Source organism: Alligator mississippiensis, chromosome 1, assembly GCF_030867095.1.
Source record: "Alligator mississippiensis isolate rAllMis1 chromosome 1, rAllMis1, whole genome shotgun sequence".
NCBI lineage: Eukaryota > Metazoa > Chordata > Crocodylia > Alligatoridae > Alligator > Alligator mississippiensis.
The window spans coordinates 262,730,644-262,753,069 of NC_081824.1; positions in this window are offsets into that span (position 1 = coordinate 262,730,644).

The following is a 22,426-nucleotide window of genomic DNA, read 5'->3' on the forward strand; positions in this document are numbered from 1 at the left end:
TTGCACAGTGAGACATTGTCCAGAAAAGTCTTGGGCTGACAAAAATTAATAAATGCAGTTATAAAACTGTGATGCCCATAATACCTTTTACTGCCTTTCAGATTTTCTGTCAACTCAGTCTTTGTCCAGATACAGCAGTCTCAACTTGTTCTCTGAGTTTTGTCAGCCAGTTGAAGAACAGATGCACATACAGCCAACTTTGTTATAGAGATTTTCCTCTGAGCTTTCACAGTTTCCTCAGTTATAAATAGGGCACTTTGGACCAAAAGCATAGATTTGCTCTGTGTATTGGAAATGCATTGTGGTTAGCTGTCTTTTTTGAGGGATGGGGAAAGGTCATGGTTTTATGAGCAGTACCCCCAAGACAGGCCTGTATTTGACGAGGAAAGCTGGATTGGCAGTGAAGGACTGGTGGCAGGGCTGTTAGGGCTGTCCCTCAGAAAATACATGGTGTTGAGTCTTTATAAGACAGGGCTTAAAATGCAATAATGGAAGCTTTGGGAGTTGTTTAGGAAGAGCAGCAACAATTTTTTTTCTGGGGCAAAGGAAATTTAAAACACCTATATGTTTGCTGTTTTGATCACTGTTGCCAAAGCAGTTTGGAGCACAGGACTGTACATGTATCCTGTAAGGTAGAAGAGGGCAAAACCTTGGAGCAAATGGATATTTGTTTTAATGACTATTCCGAGCACACAGTTCCCTTGCAGGATTGTCTTGAAATTCAGGAAATGAATTACTCAGGGTTCTCCTGTGCATGAAGTCCCTGGGAAGATTTTTTCATTTGAATGAACACAGCATACATTCTTTTTCCCCAAAATGTGTTAGTCCAGCATACTTCCACAGGCAAGATCACTAGTAAGGAAATATAAAAAATCAGGTTTAAGCATAAACATTAATTTGGCTGAATTGCATTTCCTGTTGAATATTCCATGCCATACAACTTATGACATAAATAGGTCTGAGCACATTTAACTAGCAACACAGGAGTAGAAAATAAAACAAAACATGTGCCACATGGTCTAGTTATCATAACTTTTGGAACCTTGGTACCTCTGACTTTGATTTATGATACTAGAGACTTATTTTAGAGGGACTGGGTGCTGAGGAGGGAGTTGAGGTTTTTTGAATATTCAGTTTCCAGATGCCTATTGTGTGTTAACATGTGCAGATCCTTCTTAAGAGATCCTTCTTAACAGAAATCCAAGGCTGTCTCTCTCAAATTATATCTTGGCACAATCTATGTGGTTCACATCTTACTGTGAAGACAAAAGTTCTACCTTGAAGACAAAGCTGATCCTATCATTCATCAGTGCCCCTGCTTAATTACATTACCCTCAGAACTAGCACTGACAAGGAATCATCAAGGCCAGGCACAGATTCAGTCCTGAAGTCAACCCAGTGCAACAAAGATACGTTTTACAAGGCAAGGCAGAATTTAACATGGGGAAATGCACATCTCCTGGCAGCAATCCCTGTACTTCCACAAGTACAGCTCTCTAGGGGCAAACTGCTTAACTGCCTAACACTACAGAGCCTAGTGATGTTGGCTTGGCTTTCAGCTCGGTGCCAAAAAAATGCTTCTAGACACCAACAATATCACTGCTGGTGCCACCTGTAGAATCATTCATGGACAGTGACAAGGAATTACTTGGATATATCTTTTCATTCTTTTGTATGGAGTCTTCTGCACTTGGGTCAGAAGAAGGCATGGCATGGATTGATCAATCCTATTTTAATCAGCCACAGAACTGTAACATGCATTATTGGGAGCTTTTGTCCCAATAAGCCTACTACTGGAGTTGATCCTCATCCTGTTTTTCCAGGAGTGAAGAAGACCCTGCTGTCCATTTGGATCTCTGACAGAGCATCATCTCTACAGTTAGAATAAAGACCTGGCAAAGAATTACCATCAGCAAGGCTTCCTTGGCAATATTCTCCTTAAGACCTAAAATCCTCTTCTCCAAAGCCATGGTTGTAGACACAGTCCTGGCACCGCACCAGGGTAATTTTACAACATTCCAGGAGCTGCTCTGCAGAATTTCTGAGACTCTGGACATGGAAGCATTGGTGGTAGAGGAAAAATCCCACATGCTTTTTGACATTTTACCCTTATCTGTGCTTTCCACTATTGCCCCTCTCTTCAATTATGTCATCTTGGACCCAACTGAAACTTCTGATACATTCTACAAAGGCCAAAGAAACATTACTAGCTACTACAAAAAGGGCAAATTCTCATAAATATCCAATGCTGAGTTCACAGGTAATCTAATCTGCACATGGAAAAATGGAAGCATACAAAAAGCACTCCCAAGATAACAATTAGGGCTGTGCAAAGCTTCAGTCCCTGATTCAATTCGACGACTAGGTCGAATGGTCATAAACTACTACAAGACCATTTCAGGCTGGACATAAGGAAGAATTTCTTTACTGTCCGAGCCCCCAAGGTCTGGAACAGCCTGCCACCGGAGGTGGTTCAAGAGCCTACACTGAACACCTTCAAGAGCAAACTGGATGCTTATCTTGCTGGGATCCTATGACCCCAGCTGACTTCCTGCCCTTGGGCAGGGGGCTGGACTTGATGATCTTCCAAGGTCCCTTCCAGCCCTAATGTCTATGAAATCTATTAAATCAATTCAGTGGAGCTTCGGCCCAATTCAGTGGCTGAATCTCCAAATCTGAAATGAATCAGAGGACCTTTTAATCTCTCTGAATCAAATTGGAACCCTCCAAATCAATTTGGAAAGTTTCAGTGATTCGGACATAGACACAGCTTTAAATGTTTTTTCTACATACCTCTAGGTAGCAGGTGGCTCATGAATGCTGTGATGCTGGGGTGCATGGAGCATCCCATAGAAACACAGGGGGCTCCCCAGCATGGTGGGCAAACCCAGAAGTGGACCAGAAGCTCTTCTGGTCCTCTTTTGGGTCTGCCAGGGAGCATGCAGGAGGGCCCCCCCCACATTCCCCTGGCTCAGTGACTAGTGCCTCCTGGGTCTGGGAGGCCATCCAGGGTCCCCCTGCAGCTGATTACAGAGCCAGGGGGAGTACCGGGCGGGGGGGGGGGGGCATGGCATGCTCCATAGTGGACCTGGAAATGGACCAGAAGTATTTCTGGTCCACTTCCGAGTTCACTGCTGAGCATGTGAAGGGCCCCCCTGCACTTCTGTGGATTGCTCCATGTGCCCCAGCATCACAGTGATCATGAGCCATGCCTGGTACCTCGAGATATATTGAAAAACATTTAAAGCTGTGTCTGAATCGTTGATTCTCCTAATCGGCATCGAATCTTCAGATTCAGAATCAGCTGAATTGAATCAGAGACTGATCTGAATCAACAAATCGAATCACTGTCCCTGATTCAGGCCAAATCTGAATCCGAATTGAATAGGGCCTGCTTTGCACACCCCTAATAACAGTGCTAAGAAATTGGACCTGCCTGAGAACTATCCAGTTACCAGGGCAGTTTTGTTAAATAGAATTCCTTCATATAGACCAATGTCTCCTGTATCTGAATTACCATATGATGCATGAGAAGAGCCTGGAAATATTAAAGAAGGCCAGCAAGGTGCCCAAGACATTCCTACAAGCAGTCATGGATGTGGTGATAGAAGTTATAATTTAAAGATAATCCCTACCTAAGGAAACTGAGATGGTCCTCCAGTTAAGTAGCTGTTAGTCATTTAGTTCATCAGAGACGGACACAGGGCTTGTAGAGGTTGCTTAATGCTCCAGAATAAAACCTGTTGTGTAGTTCTTCTCATTCTTGTACACCTATGATTCTAGTGATCACTACAATGGAGACCCCAAGACAGAACTTTGAGGTCCATGGCCACCACGGTGACCAAGCATAATAATCTGTGCCTGAAAGCCTCAAGTATCCTTGAGGAGATGAAAAGCACACTTGCAGATTCATGCTTTTGAGGGAACAGAACAGCAAGCATGCCATTGCTTTCCCTCAAAAGATCCAGGGCAGCATTATATTCTGTTGGCATTTGTATATCAATCTTTAACTGTTTAATGTAAAAAAAAAAAAAAGATGACCTTATAAGTATCTAACTATGAAGAAGACAAGATACTTCAGGAATTTGTTTTCTTTACTCAGTTTCCTTACCACCCTGTATGCATTTCCCAGTATAAGGTTTAGTCTGAGACCTGATAACCACACCAAAATTGATGGACAATTGGATCCTACTTTATCATGTGTCTTTGCCTCTTTCCATGGTAGTCTGTCATAATTATGGACTGAACAATGCTAAAAGTTGTCAAATATAGCTATCCCATCCCTTGCAACCTACCACAGGTCAGGTTGCTGTCTCCCTCTTTGAAGGTGAGCCTTTAAGTAGAGCTCTTTCTTTTAATTATGAGTAGTAGATAATAGGGGTATGAGAAGCAGACTGTATTTGATTCAGATTCAGCCCAATTAAGGGGACAGTGAGGCGATTTAGATTACTGTCCTGATTTTGATTTGGCTGAATCCAAATCTGCAGGTTCGATGCTGATTTGGAGAATCAGCAATTTGTCCATAGACATAGCTTTACATGTTTTTTCTACATACCTTGAGGTACCAGGCATGGCTCATGAACGCTGAGATGGTAGGGTGGATGGAGCATCCCCATGTGCTCAGCAGTGGAACCAAAAGTGGACCAGAAGTACTTCCAGTCCACTTCCGGGTCTGCTGCTGAGCACATGAGGGACCTCCACCTACGCTCCCCCAGCTCAGTGATTGGCCATGGGGGGATGCCAAGCACCCCCCCCAGACCCAAGAGGCACCAGTTGCCAAGCTGGGGGGGAGAAGGGTCTGCCGCCAAGTGCACTTGGGTCCCCCCCACCCAATGCTCCCATAGGACACTCCATCCACTCCACCATCTTAGTGTTCATGAGCCACCTGGTACCTTGAGGTATGTAGAAAAAACATTTAAAGCTGTGTCTATGTCTGAATCTTTGAATTGATTTGGAGGGTTCTGATTCGATTCAGAGGGATTCAAGAGTCTCCTAATTCAATTCAGATTCAGAGATTTGGCCACCAAATCGAATTAGTGACCGAAGCTTCACGCAGCCCTAGTAGATAACTTACATATATTTAGTGTAAGTAGCTAAAACTCAGGAGTTAGATGAATACTTAAGCCCCTTGCTTAACTAGAGGGGGTGTTTGCTCGAGAGTTTGGTAACTCTCAACCTTCCTTCATTGTAACCTTGATGAGAGGAAGCAGGGAAAAAGGAACCTTTCCAAGAAAAGGAGCAATGAACAGACCAGCTTACAGGCCAGTTTGCTAGGGAAGGTCTGTTTGGAAGAGGGGCAGAAAGAGAAAGCCAGTGGGTTAAGCGATACAGAGAAATGGCTGGAGGACATTGCAATGCTAGAGACACTGCTACTGCCAGCCCTTCATCCACTCACATTTGTGAGGTGTCCCTGCTAACAAGGCCTCTAACAACAGGACCTCTCATGTCAAGACTTCCACCCAGGTCCTGGTTTGGTACTGTGCGGATTGCATCTTGCAGGTTCAAGCTGTATAAGTCCATGCAGCCAGACACCTTGTTGAGGTATCCCTACAAACAGGACCTCTCACTGTTGAGGCTTCCACCCAGGTCCTGGTTTGGTGCTATGCAGATTGCAGCTTGCAGGTTCCTTCCAGTGACAACCAGGTGGGGAAATGCCTGCAATATGACCGGTGCCTCCTGGTGGTGTCCATCAGGGAACAGGAAAGAAAGCTACAGGAGGAGGTGGCAAGGCTCTGAAGCATTTTCTGCCATGAGGAATTCATCAGCTTGATGCTGAAGGAGACCTCTAGGACTATGGAGGAAGGACTGCCAAAGGCAGAACTAGACAAGGAAGAAGATATGGATTCCGAGGAAGCTGGAAGCTTGTGACCTCTGGCAGCAAACAGAAATCTTTACCTTCACCCTCAGTGGTATGCCTAGAGAACAGATATAGAGTCCTAGCAGCAGAGGAAGAGGAGCACATTCTGTTGGTGGAGGAGACTAGGCTAGGGATCTCCAAGGTTGAAAAAATTGAGACCACTTCCATGAAGAAGTGATGGGTGGTAATGGTTGGAGACTCTTTTGTAGGGGATGGAGGCATCCATCTTCTGGCCTGATCTGTTGTCTTGGGAGGTATGCTGCTTACCCAGAGCCTGGATCTGAGATGTCACAGAAGGATTACTGCAGCTCATCCAGCCCTCTGACTAATATCCCATGCTGCTCATCCATGTGAGCACCCATGACACTACCAGGAGAGACCCTGAACAGATCAAAAGTGACTACAGAGCTCTAGGGGCAAGGGTAAATGAGAATGGGGGCTCAATCCTTCTGGTCAAAGGGAAGGAGCTTGGGTAGATGCATCCTGCAGATCAATGCATGGCAATGCAGGTAGTGTCACCATCAGGGTTTTGGATTTTTCAACTATGGGAAGTTATTCCAAGAAGAAGGATTGCTAGGAAGAGACAGGTTCTCCCTGACAAAGAGAGGGAAGAGGATCTTCCCCAGCAGGCTTGCTAACCTAGTGAGGAAGGCTTTAAATTGCCAGGGGATGGAGACCAAAGCCCTGGGGTAAGTGGAGAAGTGGGTGACAGGGGAGGGCACTGAAGGGGCAACAGGGGAGGTCTTCTCATTCTTCCTGAGAAAGTAGGGCAGTCAACTAGTTACCTCAGGTATATGACATGAATGCATGGAGCCTGGGAAACAAGCAAGAAGAATTGGAAGTCCTTGCACAAACACGGAAGTACGACATGATTGGAATAACAGAGACTTGGTGTGGGAAAGGAATCCAGGAGAGCTGGCTGTACTTTAAAGAAACCTTATTGAGGATGCAGGAATGAACCATCCTGATGTGCGGGAAGACTAGCAAATATGGCAGAAGACCAAATTGGCTTAGCAGCAAACTCTTCAGTAAGCTAAAACACAAAAAGGAAGCTTGCAAGAAGTGGAAACTTGGACAACAACCAGGGAGGAGAATAAAAGCATTGCTTGGGTATGCAGGGATGAAATCAGGAAGGTCAAAACACAATTGGAGTTGCAGCTAGTAAGGATATGAAGGGTAGCAAGAAGGGTTTCTACAAGTATGTCAGCAACAAAAGGATGGTCAGGGGAAGTGTGGGTCCTTTTCTTAATGGGGGAGGCAAACTAGTGACAGAGGATTTAGAAAAGGCTGAAGTACTCAATGCCTTTTTCACCTCAGTATTCACAGGCAGGGTCAGCTCCCAGACTATTGCACCTGGCAGCACAGTTTGGGGAGGAGGTGAGTAGTCAACTGTGGCAAAAGAATGGATTAGGGACTGTTTAGAAAAGCTGGACATGTATAAGTCCATGCAGCCAGACAGGTTGCACCCAAATGTGTTGAGAGAGTTGGCTGATGTTATTGCAGAGCCACCATCCATCATCTTTGAAAACTTGTGGCAATCAAAAGAGATCCTGGACAATCAGAAAGGGGGAAATATATTGTCCATCTTTAAGAAAGGGAAGAAGGAGAATCTGGGGAATTACAGACCAGTCAGCCTCACATCAGTCCCTGGGAAAATCATGGAGCAGGTCTTCAAGCAATCCATTCCTAAGCACTTGGAGGAGAAGGTGGAACAGTCAGCATGAATTCACCAAGAGCAAGTCATACCCGGCCAACCTGATTACCTTCTATGATGAGATGACTGACCCTGTGGATGTAGGAAGAGCAGTGGACATAATATACCTTGATTTTAGCAAGGCTTTTGATATGGTTTCCCACAACATGCAAGCAAGTTAAGGAAGTATGGTTTGAATGAATGGACTGTAAGGTCAATAGAAAACTGGCTGGATCATTGGGTTCAGATGGCAGTAGTCAATGGCTCAACGTATAGTTGGCAGCCAGTGTCAGGTAGAGTGCCCCAAGGATCAGTCCTGGGGCTGGTTTTGTTCAATATCTTCATCAATGACCTGGAAGATACAATAGAGTGCATCCTCAGCAAGTTCGCAGATGACACCAAGCTGCCGGGAGTAGTGGATACACTGTAGGGTAGGGCTAGGATTCAGAGATACCTCAAAAAATTTGAGGATTGGACCAAAAGAAATCTCATGAGGTTCAGTGATGTCAAGTGCACAGTCCTGCACTTAAGATGTACAGGCTGGGGACTGATTGGATAAGCAGCAGCTCTGCAGAAAAAGACCTGGGGGTTACAGTGGACACTAAGATAAATATGAGCCAACAAACTACCCTGGTTGCCACAAATGCTAACAGCATACTGGGCTGCATTAGTCGGAGCATTGCCAGCAGATCGAGGGGAGTGATTTTTGCTCTCCAGTCAGCACTGGTGAGGCTACATCTGAAGTACTGTGTCCAGTTTTGGGTCCCCCACTACAGAAAGGATGTGGACAAATTGGAGAAAGTCCAGTGGATGGCAATGGAAATGATTAGGGGGCTGGAGCACATGACTTCTGAGGAGAGGCTGAGGGAAGTGGGCTTATTTAGTTTGGAGAAGTCAAGACAGGGTAGATTTAAGAGCAACCTTCAACTACCTGAAGGGTGGTTCCAAAGAGGATGAAGCTAGACTGTTCTTAGTTGTGGCAGATGACAGAACAAGGAGCAATGGTCTTAAGTTGCAGTGAGGGAAATTTAGGTTAGATATTAGGAAGAATTTTCTCACTAGAAGGGTAATAAAGCACTAGGACAGGTTACCCAGAGAGGTGGTAAAATCTCATCCTTGGAAGTTTATAAGACCTGGCTAGACATAGCCTTGGCAGGGATGATATATTTGGTAATGGGTTGGACTAGATAACCTTCTGAAGTCCCTTCCAACCTTAATTTTCTATGATTCTACCCAATGTCTTTGATTATGTCTATCTTCTTGAACCCTTCTCACAAGAACGAGCTGAGTGGAGTTCTATTGCTGTTTCGCCAAGGAGCCATACGAGAAGTACCTCTCAAGTTGTACCTCTCAAGTGCAGGGAAAAGGCTACTTCACCTGATATTTTTGTATCCCAAAGAGAGAGTTTTCATTCTATCGTAGACCTGAGAAGAATGGACAAAAACACACTATCTTAGATTTGGGGTTGTGATACTTGTATCTACTGTCCTTTTCCCTCTCACTCAAGATTATTTGGTGGCTCTTGACTTATAAGAGTATATTGCCATCCATTTGGCCCACAAATTTTACTTGCACTTTTCAGTGGGCACTAAGAGTATTGCCATTTGGTTTATTTATGACTCTAAAAGTCTTGTAAAAATATCTTCCTTTGGGGTAGCATATCTGAAGAAAGAAGGTATCTACATCTATCCATGTTAAAATGTTATTAGCTAATCAAAGGCACGTATCATTGCTTCACTGGATGTTTTAGAAATAAATTAACTGGCTAGTATTCATCAAAAATTGAACACAGACTAATGGAATTGAAAATTTAGATGACTTTTACTTCAAAATATTTGCAGATTTCTTTTTTAAAATTTCCCCGAATTTAGACTGCTACTCAGTTCATTGGCTACCCATGCTACTAATAAGGGAATGCTGAGTCTTGTACATCTTTTGATGTTAGTGACTGGATGACTTATTTGCAATATTTAATTCCACAATAGTGAAGAATCATTTAGGCAGTTTCATCCGAAGTATGTCCTAGAGTGTTCAGTATAACATCAGTCAGGCATATGATCCCATGGCCAATGCAATCACAGGGATCAGCACGTGAGTAAATATTAAAACAAATAACTAACCGTTGAACATTACTATAAAAGTTTATTTTTAAAATGACCAATGTGTCCTATGTTCTACAAAATTTGACATTGTTTCCAATGGCACGTTGCCAAGGAGTCTCTTTGACACCAGCTATTAGTTTTGAATGATAAAATTACACAAACAATATAAATCCTTTAATCAAAAGCCATAAAAGAAAGATGGTTCTTTGAAAAACAAAATGTTATAGATGAAGCGAGTTTTGTTCTCTAACATGAAACTTGAAATGTCATCCCCTCTTTTATAAAATCACTTTTCAAAAATATTTTGATCAGTGTACAAATACCGAGCTCTAAATTCTGGCCTAATTGCAAATCTAGTAGCAGGATTAAAATGACGGCAAAGGCTGGCCATAAAAAAATTATTCTGTAGTGATACTTTTTGATATGGAAACAATTCTCAGAAATCCCAATTTTATTAAGAAATGTTTAAATAATGTTTATCATTTTTTAAAAATACAGGTAAATATTTTATATAGCTATTGAAATGTTAGGCTTCATGTAATTTAGTCATTCTCAAGGCAGAGAAAGATATTCCAGCTGAAGCTAAATTCCCTTTGCTTTCATCTTGGTAGTACTTGTTGTAGTTTGTGGCCATGGCTATAAATTGTTGCATAAAACTGACAAGTATTTTTGTAATTTTTTTTCATCTTTGTAGAAATTGAAGAACTGAAGGGAAGCAAAATGATGCATATTAGCCAAAAATCTAGGTTTGAGCACAGATACTTTTTACAGACAGCACGCAAAAAAAAATTATGATTCCTCGAATCCTAAAATCATGAAAATGGTTTCATTCAGCTGTGAGGTGAGTGCTAGCCAAAAGCAAGGCTGAAAAGGACAATCCAAAATATTTGGCATTTTTTGTATCCATAGTACTTTGAATTTGCTTGATTCTTCTCTTCTCTTCATAGCAGGAAGGAAGACAATTGCTTCATGGATTCTAGGCCCCTTGGCCCCTTTCAGGAAGTTTAGATCTGGGTCTGGACTTGCTAAGAACTGCTGCCCGTGTGTATCTCTATTACAGACTCTTCTTTTTCCTTTGTTGTCAGGTTGTATGTACTGTAAGCAGCCACCAACAACAGGAACAGCTCCTGGCATATTATCTAATAATTTTTTTTTTGGCCTTATATGGTCAAATATATTATTGAATTTCTCCATAGAGATTCTGAAGTTTCACCTAAGTTAATTTTGTATTTTTTTCCAAAAATTACTTCTCAAAGTTTTTCCTTTACACTAACTTTACAGCTAATGAACACACATTTAAAACAATGAAAATGTGGAGTTATCTTTGTTAATAATCCAATCATGGCTTTCATAACTTTTTTTTTATTATAAACAGCAGCACAACAGCTGATGTAATAATGGGTGGGTATAAACAAAGCGCTTTCTTCTTGGCTAATGCTCTAACAACCCTTTCTTGTCTTCTTTGGTGCCAGAATCCATGGTATTTTTCCAGCTTCTTCTCTATCCCCTCCAGTAGTTTTATGTAAACAACTCAGATGATATATACTTACGTAAGTCTGTACAAGTACGTACATGTAACTGTATAAAATATGATTCTAGAGAGTAATTTTAAGTTGGTAGGAGTTGCAGTAGTTGAAAAATGTACCCTACAGTACTGTTTTTATAAATTTTCCCTGAAAATTCCTTGTACTAAGGACATGCAAAACAAATGATTTGCTATGGCTTGGCCTGTGAGTCTTTCTTTGTGACACTGACATTCTACAACAGTGTGCCATCCTGCTGCAACGTGTATGTTATAAAATGATTCATTACATTTAGTCTAGATGGTTAAATGGGGGGGAGGAGGGGGTTCCAAGACCTATTTGAATCCAAATGATCATCTTTTTTGCCTTTGCTCTACAATTTGATGTATGGTTTTTATCAGTCCTACACAGATTACTATATAGATTTATCTGTTGTCCACAAAATTTGAAACATTCTTCAGAGAGCCATTAAAGTCTTCTGGAAATGCCATACTTATAGACAGAAGCATCACAGATAGCACTCCTTTAAGACTGTACCCCTGTACACCTTCTGGATCTACCTCTGTTCACAGTTATGGTGATTTCCCCCTCATGCTCCCACAGCGTAGGGGTTTTTTGGGCAACTCCTTTGTGCAACATTGCTATTCTGTGTTTTAAGAGACAAGAATAAACTTTCTTCCAGCCAATTTAGATGATATTTTAAGGCCCAATGACAGGCACCACATTTAACTAGCCCACTGAAACCTTCTTCAAGGAAGAATTGTGGATAATTTAAGACAGGTTAACTAATAAGGTTCAAATATAGTTATTCTAAAACTCTTGAGAATGTAAAGTGTCTTTCTATAGATTTGACCATTTCGGTCTAATTATAGCTAGTGATATAGTTAACTATATATTATTAAATGGTTCCATAAAAAGTCGGTTAATGTTCTGTCATATTTAGGTATAAGGTGTGTTAGATCAGGACCTTCCTAGCTGGCCAAAGCATATGAACTTTTAAGTACCAAGGTAAGGATGGCAGTATAAATGGCCAGAAACAGATATACTAGTGAGGAGCTCAATGGCTGTCCTTTTAAAAATCTCCTTCTCTGTCTTAAGGCACAAAGTAGCATGAAAGGAAACTTCCTTTATATCAAATTAGAAGTCTTAAAATTCCTTATGTATCTTTGTCTTGGTTTTGGTACAATTAATTACTCATTTATCTTTTAAAACAAAAATAAATTATTCTGGTATGTTTTATAAAAACTGGTGCTACTCTTAATTTTATAACAATTGCTTTATAAGGGCATTAGCAGCAGACAGTTTAATGATTGTTCATACCAAGACAAAATGGTGAAGTCTGAAATTATGAAGTGCTTTATTATTGAAACAGTAGATATGAAATGAAAAATAGAGAAAAGCAGTAGGGAGACATTTTTCTTTGGTCATGTGATATTGGAATCCTGCAAAAAAACTGCCCAACAGCATATTTCACCATATTGGTTAAGGGGGAAAGAAGAAAAAATTCTGATGTGGGTGCCAAAATATTTGTTTGCAATAAGAATTGCATGTATCTTGGTCATACTTGGAATAGGGGGTGGGGGTATAAACATTTTGTTCTGGGGCAGGAAGGCTTTTACTGAAATTTAGTGGATCACTCTGACCTTTGGCAACTTGCAAACTAGTCTGACACTCATGCAATTTAATGATCTCAAATCTTATTTTATAGAAGCACATAGGCTAAGTTTCTCTAGTGCAGTACAAATGAGTGAAAGGAAGAAATATAATTCAGTACGTGACAATCCTGTTTTTGCATTCTGCCTCAACATAGCTGAGTAAACGTTAGTAGAATACTATACTAGCAGGGATAGGGTAAGACTGGTATCCCAAGCTGACAATCATTACGGCATTCTGGTATAACCAAAATACATGTGAGATGACTGCTCATCTAAATGGGTCACTGAGTTAATTTTGTCTTTTTATATGAATCACTCACTACTGGTGAACAATATGAGTTCTTTCCTTCAAAACAGGTACAGAATTCAGGCTAGGTACAGACAGTCAAGAAGCCCGAGGCTGAATTGATTCAGTCTTTGCAGGTTAATCTAAACTGCACAGATTAAATTGAAACAGCAGTGAACAGACATTTACCTTTGATTCAGGAAATGCAGCCACAAGCCTGCAGTGGTTCAGGCCAGAAGCTGGGGGTGGGGGTAGGCGTGTGCTAGAGCATGGCTCTCTGGTTGTGTGTTCACTTCCTTTTCCTGCTACCCCTGAGGTCTCTGGGATTTGCAGTCCAGAATTAAAACAGCAGCACTCTGCAGGGCTGCTTGTCACTTCCTCTTTCTGCTTCAAGGTGCCTCTGGGATTTGTAGTCCACAGTGGCAGTCAGCAGTAAGTTTGAGTGGGGGAAGGAGTGTTTAATCCCCCTCCCTGGCCCCAGACCCCAGCTGGGGTTTCTCAGCCCCCCCTGTAGACTGGGCTGCATCTCCAGCTGGGCTTGCCTCCCCCAGCTCCCTTGTCAGCCACCCCTCACTGCTCCAGTTGGGAAGCAGAGGGGCAGGGCCAGCCAGCCCTGCTCTCTGGAGCAGACAGCACAGGCCAGGGCTGGAAAGTATGTTAGGACGCTGGGGACTGTGATTTAACTTGAACCAGGAAAGGGTCTGGGATAGAAGTGTCATAAATCGGTTTGATCCAAATCAGTTGAGTCTGATACTATGTTCAACCAGATTGATCTTAAATCAGTTTCAGCCATTTTGAAACTGTTTTTTGTGTACTGAGCTTCTGTTCTGTTACAGGTTTAAACCAATTTCTGTGCACCAGTTGAACCAGTTTATGTGTAATTTACGTCCCTAGCCTCATTGCTTCACCAAGTGGACATCTATTCTGATCTAGATGGTATCTCTTCTTTAGTTTAGACAGTGTAAGTTGTTTGTGACAGAGCCTTTTAATTGTTGCTTGTACAGCATCTAGTATAATGGGACTTAGATTGATTATGGCTTTCAGGCTTCCCCAAAATATACATGTTTAATATTAAGAGGGTAATTTAAAAGGTGTCCTCTGAAGGATGGATTTTTATGATTTTCATACACGTCCACTAGGAACTGGACTAGTTCTATCCAGCTCCTTTCATGTAGGTCATCAAAAAGCCTTTGCAGAGTAAAAGCCTTTCTTCATTGCTCACGGAGCCTGAATTTGAATTGGTAACTTGTGACAGGCAGTATCCCATCCTTATTCACCTTTGCTATTCAGGTCCCCACCTTTACTGCATAGAGTCACAATGTGCTCTGGGGTTGGCTGTTCTTAAACATGGGGCAGAATACAGGAACCCTTTGCATACACATGGTATTGAGCTAGGAGCTTGTGACACCTACTCATCATGATTTATTTTGGCCACCTGTTGTTTTTTAGGTGGAGTTGAGGGTGTTTATTTTTGGGGTGTACCCATTTGAGGCACCTGTGTGTCTACTATATATTAAGTACCCTGATCCAAATGTAACTGTTCTCTGAACACAGTATACTTCTACTGAACTGCACAATAGATTCTGCTATCTCACAGCCACGTAACCTATTTAAGTTGCCTGCTTTTGTAAATATTTAAAAAAAACAAACAAACACCAGTTAGAATTGTTTGCTGTGACCTGTCTGTGCTACCAAGATCTTGTGGCATTCATATCCTATCAAATTTTGTACTTTGGGTTTATTAGTTTCCCTGCTGCTAGGCCAAGGCTTGCATGGAAGATAGCAGTGTGCACAATGTCTTGCGTTTGTTTGAACTTACTTTACATTTTCTGGGGATGCTGCAACACATGACTACTTCTTTAACAAGACGATGCACTGAGTAACCATTGGCAACTTCATTAGTTGTTTTGAAATCTAGAAAAACCCTTTTGTACCTTAGAGACCAAATGCAGTTTGAGAATTGAATCAATGCTGTGTCAGATTGTTGGCTCTCTTTCTGCAAGCTTTTCTGATAAGTCCCTGTAGCCTACATTCTCTACTTCCCATCATTTCTTCTCCCCCTCTCTTCATATTACAGAGAGTACCTTCAGTTTCTTTCGTGTTACATTGCTTCAAGGGCTTTTATCTTTTTGCATCCAAAATCTGCTCCCAAAGGGTTATCCAAATATTGTCCATCCTGACTCATGTGAAGCTGAGCTGGAATCTCTTCTGTTCAAAAAATTTTTTTTTAAATTGTGCCTTGTGAGAAATTCATGTCTGACACTGTTCTTTCCATTTGAAAACAGCTAACATCTGTGAGAAGGACATAATCAAAATGCACAGAAACTCTACAAGCTTTAATATCCATGTCATGTTTCATTTTTCAATACTTCAGTGAAAAAAATTAGCTATATTGTTTGGCATCTCTAAATATGGACTGGGGATTATCAGCAGGTGTCTGCCTCCCCCTTCCCTTCACATGCTTTCTTTTTACTTTTGCCTGCCAGTTGACACTTCTCCACATATTCTTCTCCAGTCATTAACACCACTTGGATGACCCAAGGTCTTTTCTTGTCATGTTGTTTTTGCTGCCATTGGCTCTGTATTTTAACACTAATATGAAATTACTGAAGTGACTGATTTCTTGGAAGCAGCTAATAAAACAGGTCATGAACTGATATAGTGAAAGGTTTTTTGTTTGTGGCCTATGATGCATGTGTGCCTGTTTGTTCTTGTCTCCCCACAATGACCAAGACAGTCCCTACAGGAAGAGATAGTTAGTCTTTGCATTGTTGTGCAAGTCCTGGAATTTCCATGGTGATGGCTGCAGGTATCTGAGCATTTCCAGGCCCTTTCAATAAAAGGGACAACTACATGCATAAATCAAGTCACAGGAATGAATTCCTTTCTTTTACTCAGTGGTTAGTTGACAAACCAGTTAAAAATGTTTCCACACCCTTCTGCGAGTCTGTCCCTCAGAGACTAGACAAATATCATCTAGGACATGTCTCTTTCTGATCTGATCACCCATATGAGCTAGAGATGGAAACTTCTGTTTCCTCCACAAAGAAACAGTCAGCCCAGAGAGTTGGTAAAATTAGCTTTGTAAATGCTTGGGGCAGTCTGACACGGAGGTTTAAGCTTTCTTGAATGAAGGAATGAATAGTAAATATATCCTATGCCATGTTCCCAAACTCCACTTGTAGTCTGCAGTCATAAATAACATTTCAAAACAATTAATAAAGAGTTAGCTCTAAGCTAGGTTGAGCAGGGTGACTCTCTTCCAAGTACACATATCTGCAGTATTTTGGTTATAGAGGATGCATCTACACATGCAGGTGCTCTGGGGTGGGTTTACTCTAGAGCCAGCATCTACAAGTGTGGGGAAGCAGATGCAGATTTGCTGCTCATGGTAGCAGTCTGCTCCTGCCTCCACTGGCCCTGCACCAGCCCCATGTACCAGCCAGGGGGAGCGCTAGGCTCCCCCTGGGTGCTAGCCCAGGGGCTGGCAAGGAGCACAGGGTCAGGAGACAGCTTTTTGCTAGTGGGGGCTGGGACATTGCTCCCTGCCCCTGGGAGCCCGGGTGGGGACAACGTCCTCCTGCCCTGGCCCCTGCTCCATGAAGGTGATCACGAGTTGGGGCTGGGAGATTCTTAAGACTAAGAATCTCCCAGCCCTGGGTCTGAGGTTGCAGAAGTAGGCTGGGAGATAAGTATCTCTCAGCCCTGCTCCGCAATTGTGAAGTGAGGGCTGGGAGCTCCCACTGCTGGGGCAGGGAGACAGTGTCCCTGCCCAGCTTCTGGTGGTGGAGCCCACCCCAGCAGCAGGCGGCTCCTGAGGGCAGAGAGCAATCTCCCACTCCCTGCTGTTTGGCTGACCAGGAGCACGTTTGCTTCCGGTTAGCTGTTTCACATGCTGTGCTGTGTAGTAATTGCTACTTGCATTTACAGGTAGCAAATATACTTGGGATTAGAGCAAATTACTGCGCAGTAATATTCTGCATGTGTAGATGCATTTACTGCCAGGGCCGGCCCACAATTTTTTGGGGCCCCTGCAAGATATAGTTTTGGGGGCCTCCCATCCATCAAAAAATCAAAATTGTGATTAATTGCTGTACAAACTCACTGAAATAAAATAGTCGGGGCTGGGCTGTGCGCATGTGGGCTGTGTTATGGGGGGCATGGGGTGGAGTTAGCATGTGCTAGGGATGCCTGGGTTCCCTCCTCGGAGCCGGGGCCAGGGCAGGAGCAAAGTGGAGCCGGGAACTTCTCCCCTGCTTGGCCAGGAAGGGGTTCCCTGCCCCTTCAAACATGGCACAGGCAGTGGGGGACAAGAGGGGCATGGCCCCTTGGCTGCAGGGCCCCCTGCGGCCACAGGTTCCACAGGATAGGAAGGGCTGGCTCTGTATACTGCAAAGTAATTTACTCTAATCTCATATAGACATGCCCTCTTTCTCCTAAAATCACAGATCTATCTTCTAGTAGCAGTTGTCTGGGACAGAATTTTCCAAGTCCCAATCTTTCCCATCTACTGATGGAGATTTTCTCAAACACATACCTTGTTCCTTCTGTAACAATCTCTTTCACTACTGGAGAACCATAGAGCACTTCTGATAAAGGTTTGAGAATCCTGGGTTGGGAGGTTTATGAAGAAACTCATTTGCAAGTAAATGAAGTCATGATATAAAACTGTGGAATTGTGGTATGACAAAGTTGAGCAACTTTGCCCTGTGTCTTGGCCAATCCCTAGTGTTGTCTTAGCTAGTAAGTGAACTTATATTTTGCATCATAGGACCACAGAAAATAGTCCAGATTCTTCACAGTCAGTGCTGAGGAGCTGTGAGGCACTGGCCGTGAGTACACGTGTGCCCTACTGTGCAGTTGGTACTGTACAGTCATTTAGTACTTACTAAACCTTTAGCACTAGAGGTGGTACTGAGCAGTACATTTAGTACTTGCTAAAGCTTTAGTACTAAATGACTCCAGTAGCGGAGGTATCACGGTTAGTGCCCGCTGATGCTACATTGCTGTAGCGACAAACTACATCACTGTAACTCATTGCTACATCAACGTATCTGTTGGGAATGCTGACCCATCCCATGCCTTCAAAGAAGACTGCATAGAATGCAGGGGCGGATTTAGGCAAGGAAATGATCTCTTTAATGAGAGTATAGGAGACCCACCTCCAATACCCAGGGCAGCTGTCTTGACCTGGGCAGGAGGTGTGTGTGCACAGAGATTAGTGGGAAGCAACAGATAAACTGTATACCCCACCCCATATTCTAATTTCTTCCCTATGACATGCTTACGCCACAGCCAATCACCATTTCCTTTGCTACATACCATTGCTCCATCTTCGTTGTTGTTTTGCCTATTATAATTAGTGGTAACTATCAATATCATATCATTATGCATGCATATAGACTTTGTTCCGTTGTTGCGCAGGCACTTTCCTGGCTGGGGGGTCACCCATAGGTTATCCTGTGGCCCAGAGTTCCTCTTTGTGTACTGCTCTATAATAAAATAAGGAACCTTTAACCACCAGGATATCTATCTTACCTGCCTGTATCTGTCTTGAGTTAGTTTAGTTGGCTTTTGCAACGTTTGAACACTTTAGTCTTGTGACTCCGGCAGTAATCTTGCATTACTAAATCAGCGTTTGTTATTAGTTATTTGTAACCCCTTCCGTACAGTATTATCTTGTGTAAATGTGCCCACTGAGTACCTTCAGCTCTCGCTTAGTGCTGAAAATCTTCTGCAAGGTATGTATAATTAAGTCACCATCTAATAAAGCAAGATCTTCTCTAAGCCAAGTTCCACTTACTTAATTCAGTGAGATGATTAATAAATGTGAAATTTCTAATAACTATGATGTCATCAGTTTTATTTAGCCTGAATCATAATCAGCTGAGGTCAAGTCAGTCTATTCCTTAGTATTTTTTATTTCCTAACATATTTCCCTAGGAAGATGGACAAGTTATTTTATGACTTCCTTTGTTATGGATGAAAAACTGTTACAAACTCCCTCTGGGTAAGGGATAAATACATGCTCTTCCAGGTGAATGGCTAGATTGCAAATGGTAAATGTAATCCCTGCAAAATTTTGCATTTGGTGTTTTGTTATTTATCACTTGGCTATTAGGAGATTTTGAAATGTAGATAGCTGGAAAGAGATTTTCCAGAATTGTTCACAATCCCTGCATTATCCAGGTAGCTGGAGTATTAAAATGGTTGGCTTAGTTGGAAAATGAACTATTGTTGGATTTGTAATTGCAGGAAAATCTTTTTTTTAGTTCTGTTTATAAACAGGTACCGTACTATATGTTCAGTAAATATACGCAGACTCTTATTGATATGATTCCAATTTTTAATGTGGATGAGAGCCATTCTCAGTATAGTCAACTGCTTTTGTAAACACTCAAAGCAAATAAACATGATAGTCTTGCTCAACAAATGAAAAATTGTCATGTTTCTGCTGTCATTTTTTCAACCTTTTCTTACCAAGATATATGTATTTTTCTCTTCTGTATTTGTTTAGCAGTTCAATCTATTTCAGAGTTCAATTTGATACTAATAGGAATGCATTTGTTTACTAAAAGTAGATGTGTTTTCTCAGGTTGACTTTTTAAAATACGAAGAAAAGGTGTACTCCCAAAATGGAACTCACTCTCTGTTTGTAAAGACACTCAGTTGTGCTTGTGATATTGTTGTGAGATTGAGAGAGTTTCCTGTACATTAAATGCATTTCAAGCATTGGTAAATGATGGATATTTTCAATCTAGGTTTTTAGCTTGCTTTAATATACAAAGGATTTCCTTTGTATATCCAGAGTTCTGGGTTCCGAGTCTAGCTCTCAAGACTGAAAGGTGTTTCAACCTGTTTTGGAGCCATTGCTGGTACTAAACTGTAAATGAGCAAAGGCATATTTGACTGTCTCAAAAATTCATTATTTAGCACTCCTGCAAGTGGATTCTACTTTAGGCAAAAGTAGCATTTGAACAGTTGAATGTATTTTAAAGTTTCTCAGAATAGTTTACCCTTCTGACCTGATAGTTCTGGATGTCTAATACAACTCAAATGTAATAAAGCATGGGTTGGAAGCAAAACATGGGAAAATCCAGGGTTGCATAGTAGACATCAGAGAATAATTTAGTATGTGCAAATGCATAGTCAAAGATTAGTGTGTTCTCAGGGCTCAGGCATCAAGAACTTTCCTGAAGTTTCTCAAATCTCTGCAATTCTCTAGTGGTCATCACTTTCGCAAGGGATATTACCTTACCAGCATGCTGGGTATATTAGTTTGTCTGGGAAGTTAAAAAAAAAAATTGGTGACTGAATGAATTAAAATCATGACATGGCCTTTGCATGAACTCTGGTTATAAACTGTCAAATGAAAGTTTACATATAAGCACCTTGGTTGGTTAACAATGACTTAAAAATTTTTGTCCAACTGTTTTTGGTTGGTATTCCTCTTCCTTCTTTTTCATTCAGTGTTCTTTACCATAGTTGCCTGCCTAAGTGCTGTGTTCCTACCCAGAAGTAGTTGTATTGCATCAGTGTAGTAAGCTCATCATTTGTAATGAAATGTTAAGTACCTTGCAATAAAAGGCATGTTTAGGAATTTGCTATTAATTGACATAAATTCATTAAACATTAGCCTTGTGCAAAGAAGGCATGTATGAGTACATATGAAAATCTACAGTGAACTAAATGGTGGTGGTGAAATGTCAATTTTTTTTTACGTTTTATTCTCACTCCTTCCCTCCTTGTGTCTAGTATTCTAATTTCTTTCTCCTTATATTCTGCTTTCTGCCCTTCCTTTCACAGCATCTGATGAAGTGAACTTCAGCTCATGAAAGCTTATTAGATAGATAGATAGATAGATAGATAGATAGATAGATAGATAGATAGATAGACTTTTAAGAGGCATTTATTCCAGGGAGGGTGACAAATTGGGGCCAGTAAAGAGTATGTGCAGATTGGCCCGAACACCTGGGCCTCACGGACATGGTCCTGGGCTCATGGCCTGCAAGGCTTGCCCGTACACTCTAGACTAAAAAACCATAGCGAGCCAAAGGTCTATTTACATATTTATATTTCTGCCAGTGGGGACACCCATGGGGGGTCTCAGGGCTCGACCCGCGTGAAGCAAAGTCCAAGGCCTCGGCCCGCTGGGCGCATTGCTGCAGCTTGAGCAGCCGGGGGTGTTACAGGGCAAGGAGCAGGCGCCCCGCCTCGACTCGGCAGAGCGCCCTCTCGAGGGCCCAGCATTCCTCGAAGGTGGGCACCGTCCTCCGCAGGACCGTGTGCTCAAACCTGAGCGAGAGGCGGGCCCGCACCAGCAGGCGGAAGAGCTGCAGGGCGTCGACCATCCTGGTCCCGGCGAGCCGGTTTCGCCAGCTCTTCAGGCTGGCCATCTTGGCCTGGCCCAGCAGGAAGTTGGCCAGGCTGACCACGGCCCTCTCCGCTGCCCGGTAGGGGAAGGAGCGGACGTAGACGTCCTCAGAGAAGTCCCGGCCCAGCGCCCGAAGCAGCGCGCCCAGGGTGGCAAAGAGCGGCTGCAGCCGGGGGCAGTCGAGGAATGCATGGAAAATGTCCTTGTCTGGCACCCCCGGGCAGAAGGGGCAGGCCGCCGAGGCCGCCAGGTCCAGGTGGCGAACAAAGGTGCCGGTGGCCAGGATGCCGTGCACGAGCCGCCACTGCAGGTCACTGGTCTTCTTGGCGGTGGGCGCCTTATACAGTGTGCGCCATGCTGGAGTCCTGGGCCGCACCAGGCGCCGCCGCCACACGGTGTCAGGGAGGCCGTCCAGCACCTGGGCGTGCCAGGTGCGGACCACCCACATGTAGAGGCCCTTGCGGGGCAGAGTGCCAAAAGGGCAGCCCGTATTGCTGCTGGGGGGCACCGGGATTCTGAGCAGCATGTTGGGCCACTCGGCCAGCTCGCCGGGTACCGCTGGGATGACGGGCAGCGGTGGGAAGGCATCATGCACGGTGGCCGTGGCGGGGAGGGTCCGGCGAGCCTGGAGATGGACTTCCAGGGTGGTCACTGCTTCTGTCGGGAGGGTGCCCCTGATGGTCCGCAGAAGCCAGCCCGCGGTGCGGACGGAGCGCAGCACCAGCCGGGCAGCCAGGGCTTCAGGGGACAGCCACGCCAACCGAGCAGGGTCCAGGAGGTGCTCCAGGCAGGTGGTGTGCACCTCGATGAGGGCTGCCACGAGGCTGGCGGAGGCCAGGCTTGGTGCGACATGGTGCAGGGCCGGGTTGTAGACCAGGGGCTCCCGAAGCAGGTGCGGGAACTGCAGGCGCCTGGCCTGGGGGCAGAAATGGATGG